Source organism: Pinus tabuliformis, chromosome 8 (genome assembly GCF_031772625.1).
Source record: "Pinus tabuliformis cultivar Carrire ecotype Pingquan chromosome 8, CPIR1, whole genome shotgun sequence".
In the NCBI taxonomy this organism is placed as follows: Eukaryota; Viridiplantae; Streptophyta; class Pinopsida; order Pinales; family Pinaceae; genus Pinus; species Pinus tabuliformis.
The window spans coordinates 163107953-163120479 of record NC_142294.1 but is presented as its reverse complement, the minus strand read 5'-3'; positions in this window follow the sequence as shown (position 1 = coordinate 163120479).

Sequence of the window (12527 nt, the reverse complement as noted above, 5' to 3'; positions counted from 1 at the left end):
CAAAATGATGTAGAACCTGAACAACCGCATAGTGCTCGTCATCTTGAATCTGGCACAACTCGTTTCGCGTGAAACGGACACCATTTGGCTTCATAAACGTGTTATGTTCACTTTGGCAAATAGGTAAATTTTTGGGAAAAAAGGGGATAGCCCAGTCAGTAGTCTGTGGTACTAACTAGGCTACCCAGTTGGCACTGACTATTTAGCTAAGGTGGCACTGTTATTTCATCAGCGAATGGTTGAGTACCATGTGGCACCTTTTTACAGGCATGAGTTGGTAGGATGTTATTGGTTGAAGGCTATATAGGTGGATGAATGAGAGGGCGACACGTGGCAAACCCGAAGGCCGCCACGTGCCCTCTCAAAGGTCAAATAAAAATATATGTGGGGAGGTCGGGGTCGAACCTGCAACCTCACCCACAACAACACCAAGCTTTACCTCCATGCCCGTGAGTTGGTTTTTAACTAGCATAGCGTAGGCGAGTCGGCATTAAAGAATTGACCCCAGAACAAGCTAGGGTGCGATGCAATAATCGCAATTGCAAATCGCAGAAGGGAAGTACTATAGAATCAGCCCTGACAAGATCAGGTTGCAATTGCGATATCGCAATCGCATATCTCACAGTGCAAGTCACGTTATATGTATTACCCTGGCTCCATCGATTGCGGTATATTTCAGATGCGATACAGTTATACTGTAATTGATAGTCCGTCGAGTTCGTCGCTTATCGCAATCGCATATCGCCCATGTTACGTTCACCAACCATAAGACTCGCCGATTCCTGCCGATTGCGATTTGCGATGGACTTGTCAGTGCCAATAGTTTATGGCCGTTGCGTGGTGAAATTTTCACCTAGTTAGCGCTTTTTGGAATTAAATTGTAGGATCATGCCGGAAATGCTGCAATTTGTGGAGCAAATATTGGGAAAACTAGAAGAGGTCATAACTTCTTCAATTTTTTACCAAATTGAATGCAAAAAGAGGCTAGATAGCCATTTTTGGACATGCTAGACTCATTGGAGTAGTTTTCAAAAGCATTTGAGCATTGTAAACACATTTTTTTCACTTTTGAGCATAATAGAGAGGCCCAAGCCATTGGAAGCTGGACCAAGGAGACGTAGCCTAGGAGGGGTGAACTCCTTTATCATGTTCCTGTTGTAATTTTTTTTTTATGATGTTTTGTACATGTTTGTGCTATTGTTCAGTCTCTTATTTATGTTAAATTGCTCATAAAATTAACATAAAAACTCATAATTTCACTTGCAAAAATTCATGAATCCTTAAGCACAATGAAAGCATTTTGTTTCTAATATGAGAAGGATCTTAGCACAGCAATCTAATATTCTAAATCAAATCAATGGGTATTGCAAGCACTCGAGAAAGGATGATTTCAAGATTTTCACTCAGGTAACCAAAGGTTAAGTTGGTCATTTCATTCATAAATTAATAGATCCAAGGGAGATATAACGATTTGATGTCTTCTTGGTGGATGAAGATATTAGAGTCTATCATGTGTAACAATTGCATCATCGAGGAAAACCATCGATGATTAAACAATATCCTTTGTTGATCTGAAAACTTGAGAGGCACTTAAAAACTTATAAACAATACATTTTAATCATCATATGTGCTTGACATATTAAGTTACAATACATCCTTAAATATGTTTATTTAATCATAAATTTGTAACTTAAAAATGCATGTAAAAGTACTTAATTCAATCATGAATAAAAAGAAACATACAAACATCAAGCATTGAAAATGGAGTTCACCCCCTCCACTAGACTACGTCTTTGGATTCGCCTCCAACAGGTCGAATCACTTTTTTGTCTTTCTAAAATGAGGAAGATGTACATTTCTCTTTACAACGAGGTGACCAACCTAGATTTTTCTTCTACACAAAGTAATTCAATACTTGTACATATCAACAAAACCTTTGAAGGATCTATGGAGCCATGAAGCTCTCCTCAAAATGAAGCTCTCCAAAAGCTTCTCAAAATGACTCTCTCAAGCTCTCCAAAACTCTCATGCCTCACAAAGTACATTGGAGGGTCTTTTATAGCTTCCAAGATCCCAAAATATCTCCTTAGATCCCCTACTTCAAGGAGAAAATAACTCAATGAATCCCTTAAAAGATGACCTTGAGATATATGTGGAGTAGATCTCTCAATCTTATTATCAAGGGCCTTATCCAAAACCCTAGGGATGAGAATAATCCCATAACACTCTTAACTTCAACATAAATTTAGAAATTTAATTTGAGGAAAATCCTCTCAAAATTTCAATTTCTATTTTACAAATTTTAAAAATTAAATATGAGCACATTTACATTCAAATTGAAAACACCTTCAACCTAGGCTTCAAATGAGTTTCTCTTCACCATGGTGCTCCTTGGGAAATGTGTTTAGATCCTCCTTGATCATTTCGGCCTTTTCATGCTAAGGGGTTAAACAAGCCTTCCTCAACTCTCATTGGGAAGGATAATAACAAAGGGCATAACACACCCTTCTTAATGATGGCATGAGTCTCCTAGCCTTTCTCCCTTAATGGATGGTTATAGCAAGACAATCCTATCTTATTTCCCAAATCATCAAATGAATAAGATCCAACATGTATTTTGTCTAGAAGAAATCAATGTTAGCAACTCCAATAAGAATGTTCTCCCTTCGGCTTTGTAGAAGGTGGTACTCGTATAACCACTACACAACCTCGTAGATGACCATGACTAGCCTCCCCATTAGTCTGCATGGTTACTTCCTTGGGCATTTTGATTAGGATTATGTTCCTTGTTTCTTTCAATGTCTTACTTTTATTTATAAAAAAACTTATGGCATTATGACTCTCGGTGTTTTAGTTCAAGTCACCTTGTGTCTGTGGGTGTTTTAGCCTAAGTCAAGATACAAAAAAAAATAGAAATGCTTTTGGAAGTTGCATGCATGACTTTCCACTTTGTATCAAGGCCCCATATATTAATATAATACTCAAGGGAATTTTTAATTAAAAAAACATTACAAAATAGGTCAAAAAAAAAAAGTTGATGTGCCACTTTCATGCTCGTGGATAATAGGAGAGCACATTAAATGAGTGGGTGCACACAATTTATAGAAATTGTATATATATATATATATATATATATATATATATATATATATATTCTTTCTGTTGACACATGTCAATATTAAAAAAAAAATTCACGAGTATCTTCCCCTTCTCTCAACAAAGAAATAAAAAAACACAAATTTCAAATACATGGACAAAAAAATATGCTATGTTATGTAGAGTTCACACCTAACTCAAAATAAAATGTACTATTACAGCCCTTGTTATGTATCAGTGGGACCATTGCGTTATGTTCATTCTGTAGAAATTCAAAATGTGATGTATTGTTACAACATTAGTTATGTATCAGTTCTTATGTTCATTATGTATCAATGGGACCATTGTCTTATGTCCATTCTTTAGGAATTCAAAATCTGATGTACTGTTACAGCCCTAGTTATGTATCGGTTCTTATGTTCATTCTGTACGAATTATTATGTTCATTATGTATCAGTGGGACCATTGTCTTATGTCCATTCTGTGGGAATTCAAAATGTGATGTACTGTTACAACGTTGGTTATGTATCAGTTCTTATGTTCATTCTATAGGAATTCAAAATGTGATGTACTGTTACAGCCTTGGTTACGTATTAGTGGGACCAGGTTCTTATGCAGTCATGTAGGAATTAAAAATGTGATGTATTATTACAGCCCTGGTTATGTATCAGTTCTTATGTTCATTTTGTAGGAATTCAAGATGTGATGTATCAGTTCTTATGTTCATTCTGTAGGAATTCAAAATGTGATGTATCAGTTCTTATGTTCATTCTGTAGGAATTATGTTCATCATTCTGTAGGAATTCAAAATGTGATGTATCAGTTCTTATGTTCATTCTGTAGGAATTTTGTTCATTCTGTAGGAGTTCTTATGTTCATTATGTAGGCATTCAAAATGTGATGTATCAGTTCTTATGTTCATTCTATAAGAATTATGTTCATCATTCTGTAGGAATTCAAAATGTGATGTATCAGTTCTTATGTTCATTTTGTAGGAATTTTGTTCATTCTGTAGGAGTTCTTATGTTCATTCTATACGAATTCAAAATGTGATGTATCAGTTCTTATGTTCATTCTGTAGGAGTTCTTATATTCATTATGTAGGAATTTTGTTCATTATGTAGGAATTCAAAATGTAATGTACTGTTAGAACCCTGGTTACGTATCAGTGGGAATTATGTTCATTCTGTAGGAGTTCTTATGTTCATTCTGTAGGAACTCAAAATGTGATGTTTAAAATGTGATGCACTGTTACAACCATGGTTATGTATTAGTGGGAATTATGTTCATTATGTAGGAGTTCTTATGTTCATTCTGTAGGAACTCAAAATGTGATGTTTAAAATGTGATGCACTATTACAACCCTGATTATGTATTAGTGGGAATTATGTTCATTATGTAGGAGTTCTTATGCTCATTTTGTAGGACTTCAAACCCTGGTTATGTATTAGTGGGAATTATGTTCATTATGTAGGAGTTCTTATGCTCATTTTGTAGGATGTTCATTATGTAGGAGCTCTTATGCTCATTTTGTAGGAATTCAAACCCTGGTTATGTATTAGTGGGAATTTTGTTCATTATGTAGGAGTTCTTATGCTCATTTTGTAGGAGTTCTTATGATCATTTTGTAGGAATTCAAAATGTGATGTAAACCCTGGTTATGTATTAGTGGGAATTCTGTTCATTATGTAGGAGTTCTTATGCTCATTTTGTAGGAATTCAAAATGTGATGTACTGTAAATGTGATGTAAATGTAATGTACTGTGGATCTTATGTATCGGTGGGAATTATGTTCATTCGTATCAATGGGAATTATGTTCATTCTATAAGAAGTTGGGAATTATGTGTGATCTTATGTATCAGTGGGAATTATGTTCATTTGTATCAGTGGGAATTATGTTCATTCTATAAGAAGTTGGGAATTATGTGTGATGTACTGTGGATCTTATGTATCAGTGGGAATTATAAGAAGTTGGGAATTATGTGTGATGTACTATGGATCTTATGTATCAGTGGGAATTGTGGATCTTATGTATCAGTGGGAATTATAAGAAGTTGGGAATTATGTGTGATGTACTGTGGATGTGGGAATTATGTTCATTCTATAAGAAGTTGGGAATTATGTTCATTCTATAAAAAGTTGGGAATTATGTTCATTCTATAAGAATTCGAAATGCGATGTGCTATTACGAAGTTGGGAATTATGTGTGATGTACTGTGGATGTGGGAATTATGTTCATTCTAGATGTGGGAATTATGTTCATTCTAGATGTGCTATTACGTATCAGTGGGAAGTTGGGAATGTGATGTACTGTGGATGTGGGAATTATGTTCATTCTATAAGAAGTTGGGAATTATGTTCATTCTAGATGTGGGAATTATGTTCATTCTAGATGTGCTATTACGTATCAGTGGGAAGTATGTTCATTCTATAAGAAGTCGAAATGCGATGTGCTATTACGAAGTTGGGAATTATGTGTGATGTACTGTGGATGTGGGAATTATGTTCATTCTATAAGAAGTTGGGAATTATGTTCATTCTAGATGTGCTATTAGGAATTAGGTTCATTCTAGATGTGGGAATTATGTTCATTCTAGATGTGGGAATTATGTTCATTCTAGATGTGCTATTACGTATCAGTGGGAAGTATGTTCATTCTATAAGAAGTCGAAATGCGATGTGCTATTACGAAGTTGGGAATTATGTGTGATGTACTGTGGATGTGGGAATTATGTTCATTCTATAAGAAGTTGGGAATTATGTTCATTCTAGATGTGCTATTAGGAATTATGTTCATTTTATATGTGCTATTATGTATCAGTGGGAAGTATGTTCATTCTATAAGAAGTCGAAATGCGATGTGCTATTACGAAGTTGGGAATTATGTGTGATGTACTGTGGATGTGGGAATTATGTTCATTCTATAAGAAGTTGGGAATTATGTTCATTCTAGATGTGCTATTAGGAATTATGTTCATTCTATATGTGCTATTAGGAATTATGTTCATTGTATATGTGCTATTAGGAATTATGTTCATTCTATATGTGCTATTAGGAATTATGTTCATTCTATATGTGCTATTAGGAATTATGTTCGAATATTCCTAATGTTCATTCTATATGTGCTATTAGGAATTATGTTCGAATATGTTCATTTCATTCTATATGTGCTATTAGGAATTATGTTCGAATATGTTCATTTCATTCTATATGTGCTATTAGGAATTATGTTCATTGTATATGTGCTATTAGGAATTATGTTCGAATATGTTCATTCTATATGTGCTATTAGGAATTATGTTCATTCTATATGTGCTATTAGGAATTATGTTCATTGTATATGTGCTATTAGGAATTATGTTCATTCTATATGTGCTATTAGGAATTATGTTCATTCTATATGTGCTATTAGGAATTATGTTCATTCTATATGTGCTATTAGGAATTATGTTCGAATATTCCTAATGTTCATTCTATATGTGCTATTAGGAATTATGTTCGAATATGTTCATTTCATTCTATATGTGCTATTAGGAATTATGTTCGAATATGTTCATTTCATTCTATATGTGCTATTAGGAATTATGTTCGAATATGTTCATTTCGTTCTATATGTGCTATTAGGAATTATGTTTATGTGCTATTAGGAATTATGTTCGAATATGTTCATTTCATTCTATATGTGCTATTAGGAATTATGTTCGAATATGTTCATTTCGTTCTATATGTGCTATTAGGAATTATGTTCGAATATGTTCATTCTATATGTGCTATTACGCATCATTTCATTCTATATGTGCTATTAGGAATTATGTTCGAATATGTTCATTCTATATGTGCTATTACGCATCATTTCAGCATCATTTCATTCTATATGTGCTATTAGGAATCATTTCATTCTATATGTGCTATATGTGCTATTAGGAATTATGTTTATGTGCTATTAGGAATTATGTTCGAATATGTTCATTTCATTCTATATGTGCTATTAGGAATTGCTATTAGGAATTATGTTCGAATATGTTCATTTCGTTCTATATGTGCTATTAGGAATTATGTTCGAATATGTTCATTCTATATGTGCTATTACGCATCATTTCATTCTATATGTGCTATTAGGAATCATTTCATTCTATATGTGCTATATGTGCTATTAGGAATTATGTTTATGTGCTATTAGGAATTATGTTCGAATATGTTCATTTCATTCTATATGTGCTATTAGGAATTTCTATTAGGAATTATGTTCGAATATGTTCATTTCGTTCTATATGTGCTATTAGGAATTATGTTCGAATATGTTCATTCTATATGTGCTATTACGCATCATTTCATTCTATATGTGCTATTAGGAATTATGTTCGAATATGTTCATTCTATATGTGCTATTACGCATCATTTCATTCTATATGTGCTATTAGGAATCATTTCATTCTATATGTGCTATTACGCATCATTTCATTCTATATGTGCTATTAGGAATCATTTCATTCTATATGTGCTATATGTGCTATTAGGAATTATGTTTATGTGCTATTAGGAATTATGTTCGAATATGTTCGATTCATTCTATATGTGCTATTAGGAATTGCTATTAGGAATTATGTTCGAATATGTTCATTTCGTTCTATATGTGCTATTAGGAATTATGTTCGAATATGTTCATTCTACATGTGCTAGTGCTATTAGGAATTATGTTCGAATATGTTCATTCTATATGTGCTAGTGCTATTAGGAATTATGTTCGAATATGTTAGGAATTATGTTCGAATATATTCATTTCGTTCTATATGTGCTATTAGGAATTATGTTCGAATATGTTCATTCTATATGTGCTAGTGCTATTAGGAATTATGTTCGAATATGTTCATTCTATATGTGCTAGTGCTATTAGGAATTATGTTCGAATATGTTCATTCTATATGTGCTATTACGCATCATTTCATTCTATATGTGCTATTAGGAATCATTTCATTCTATATGTGCTATTAGGAATTATGTTATAATTTATTTCATTCTATATGTGTTATGTTAGGAATTATGTTCGAATATGTTCATTTCGTTCTATATGTGCTATTAGGAATTATGTTCGAATATGTTCATTCTATATGTGCTAGTGCTATTAGGAATTATGTTCGAATATGTTCATTCTATATGTGCTATTACGCATCATTTCATTCTATATGTGCTATTAGGAATCATTTCATGTTCATTCTATATGTGCTAGTGCTATTAGGAATTATGTTCGAATATGTTCATTCTATATGTGCTATTACGCATCATTTCATTCTATATGTGCTATTAGGAATCATTTCATTCTATATGTGCTATTAGGAATTATGTTATAATTTATTTCATTCTATATGTGTTATTAGGAATCAGACGCATCATTTCATTCTATATGTGCTATTAGGAATTATTTCATGTTCATTCTATATGTGTTAGTGCTATTAGAAATTATGTTCGAATATGTTCATTCTATATGTGCTATTACGCATCATTTCATTCTATATGTGCTATTAGGAATTATGTTATAAATGATACATAATTTATCATTTCATTCTATTTATCATTTCATTCTATATGTTATAATTTATCATTTCATTCTATATGTGCTATTAGGAATTAGGAATCATTTCATTATTTATCATTTCATTCTATATGTTATAATTTATCATTTCATTCTATATGTGCTATTAGGAATTAGGAATCATTTCATTCTATTTATCATTTCATTCTATATGTGCTATTAGGAATTAGGAATCATTTCATTATTTATCATTTCATTCTATATGTTATAATTTATCATTTCATTCTATATGTGCTATTAGGAATTAGGAATCATTTCATTCTATATGTTCATAGTGCTATTAAGAATTATATGTTATAATTTATCATTTCATTCTATATGCGTTATTAGGAATTAGGAATCATTTCATTCTATATGTGCATAGTGCTATTAAGAATTATGTTATGTGCTTTAAGAATTATATGTTATAATTTATCATTTCATTCTATATGTGCTATTAGGAATTAGGAATCATTTCATTCTATATGTGCATAGTGCTATTAAGAATTATGTTATGTGCTATTAAGAATTATGTTATATGTGCTATTAGGAATTAGGAATCATTTCATTCTATATGTGCATAGTGCTATTAAGAATTATGTTATGTGCTTTAAGAATTATATGTTATAATTTATCATTTCATTCTATATATTAAGAATTATGTTATGTGCTTTAAGAATTATATGTTATAATTTATCATTTCATTCTATATGTGCTATTAGGAATTAGGAATCATTTCATTCTATATGTGCATAGTGCTATTAAGAATTATGTTATGTGCTATTAAGAATTATGTTATTAGGAATTAGGAATCATTTCATTCTATATGTGCATAGTGCTATTAAGAATTATGTTATGTGCTATTAAGAATTATGTTATTAGGAATTAGGAATCATTTCATTCTATATGTGCATAGTGCTATTAAGAATTATGTTATGTGCTATTAAGAATTATGTTATTAGGAATTAGGAATCATTTCATTCTATATGTGCATAGTGCTATTAAGAATTATGTTATGTGCTATTAAGAATTATGTTATTAGGAATTAGGAATCATTTCATTCTATATGTGCATAGTGCTATTAAGAATTATGTTATGTGCTATTAAGAATTATGTTATTAGGAATTAGGAATCATTTCATTCTATATGTGCATAGTGCTATTAAGAATTATGTTATGTGCTATTAAGAATTATGTTATTAGGAATTAGGAATCATTTCATTCTTCTATATGTGCATAGTGCTATTAAGAATTATGTTATGTGCTATTAAGAATTATTTCATTCTTCTATATGTGCTAGTGCTATTAAGAATTATGTTATGTGCTATTAAGAATTATGTTATTAGGAATTATATTAGGAATTAGTGCTATTAAGAATTATGTTATGTGCTATTAAGAATTATGTTATTAGGAATTATATTATTAAGAATTATGTTTATGTTATGTGCTATTAAGAATTATGTTATTAGGAATTATATTAGGAATTAGTGCTATTAAGAATTATGTTTATGTTATGTGCTATTAAGAATTATGTTATTAGGAATGTGCTATTAAGAATTATGTTATTAGGAATGTGCTATTAAGAATTATGTTATTAGGAATTATGTTCGAATATGTTCATTCGATATGTGCTATTACGCATCAAATTATGTTATTAGGAATGTGCTATTAAGAATTATGAGGAATGTGCTATTAAGAATTATGTTATTGTTTATGTTATGTGCTATTAAGAATTATGTTATTAGGAATGTGCTATTAAGAATTATGTTATTAGGAATTATATTAGGAATTATGTTCGAATATGTTCATTCGATATGTGCTATTATGCATCAAATTATGTTATTAGGAATGTGCTATTAAGAATTATGTTTATGTGCTATTACGCATCAAATTATGTTATTAGGAATGTGCTATTAAGAATTATGTTATTGTTTATGTTATGTGCTATTAAGAATTATGTTATTAGGAATGCGCATCAAATTATGTTATTAGGAATGTGCTATTAAGAATTATGTTATTGTTTATGTTATGTGCTATTAAGAATTATGTTATTAGGAATGTGCTATTGTTTATGTTATGTGCTATTAAGAATTATGTTATTAGGAAAGTGCTGTTATTGTTTATGTTATTAGGAATGCGCATCAAATTATGTTATTAGGAATGTGCTATTAAGAATTATGTTATTGTTTATGTTATGTGCTATTAAGAATTATGTTATTAGGAATGTGCTATTGTTTATGTTATGTGCTATTAAGAATTATGTTATTAGGAAAGTGTTGTTATTGTTTATGTTATGTGCTATTGTTTATGTTATGTGCTATTAAGAATTATGTTATTAGGAAAGTGCTGTTATTGTTTATGTTATGTGCTATTAAGAATTATGTTATTAGGAAAGTACTGTTAAGAATTATGTTATTAGGAATGTGCTATTGTTTATGTTATGTGCTATTAAGAATTATGTTATTAGGAAAGTGCTGTTATTGTTTATGTTATTAGGAATGCGCATCAAATTATGTTATTAGGAATGTGCTATTAAGAATTATGTTATTGTTTATGTTATGTGCTATTAAGAATTATGTTATTAGGAATGTGCTATTGTTTATGTTATGTGCTATTAAGAATTATGTTATTAGGAAAGTGCTGTTATTGTTTATGTTATGTGCTATTGTTTATGTTATGTGCTATTAAGAATTATGTTATTAGGAAAGTGCTGTTATTGTTTATGTTATGTGCTATTAAGAATTATGTTATTAGGAAAGTGCTGTTATTGTTTATGTTATGTGCTATTGTTTATGTTATGTGCTATTAAGAATTATGTTATTAGGAAAGTGCTGTTATTGTTTATGTTATGTGCTATTAAGAATTATGTTATTAGGAAAGTGTTGTAAGTGCTGTTATTGTTGTTTATGTTATGTGCTATTAAGATGTTATTAGGAAAGTGTTGTTATTGTTTATGTTATGTGCTATTAAGAATTATGTTATTAGGAAAGTGTTGTAAGTGTTGTTATTGTTGTTTATGGTATGTGCTATTAAGAATTATGTTATTAGGAAAGTGCTGTTATTGTTTATGTTATGTGCTATTAAGAATTATGTTATTAAGAATTATGTTATTAGGAAAGTGCTATTAAGAATTATTAGGAATTATGTTCGAATATGTTCATTCGATATGTGCTATTACGCATCAGTGGGAATTAGGTTCATTCTATGAGAATTTCGAAATGCGATGTGCTATTACAACCTGGTTGTTCATTCTGTAAGAGTTCTTATGTTCATTTCTTTATTGTTGAATCAAAGCGTCAACTAAACCAATATATGGACCATAGCCTATACTTGCTCAGAACCAGTGTGGGACATATGATTTTCAAATAAAAAAAAGGATACAAGCAGGAAATCTCGAGGTGGTGCACATATCCATTTCGAGGGCATTAAGGAGTGGTAATTGCAACCATACTCCATCCGGATACCCATCGCATTTTTCTGCTTTCTAGAAGCGATAATGAAATGGTTTTGAATGTGGGATCTTGTAGCTAAGAATTGCATTTCTGTATTGAAAAAAAAAAAAAAATCTAATGGTAATACTTGGAAATGTCTATGTCATGGTCAGGACTTTGATCCTCCTGTACATTGATCGATTAACCAATAGCAATATGTGCTTGGCTTCAACCATTTCAATGATGACCTCACAAAATTCTCTCCAATGGAAACATTGAGCTTTGATCCGCGGTGGATCCGCATATATTTTTGATTGCCAGAGTAGTGTGTTCTTTCCTGTAGCTCATGTTGCATCACAACACCTCAGATGCGACAATTCCAGATCTTGATAATTGCACATTTTTTGATGTTTATGACAGTCATGGAGGTA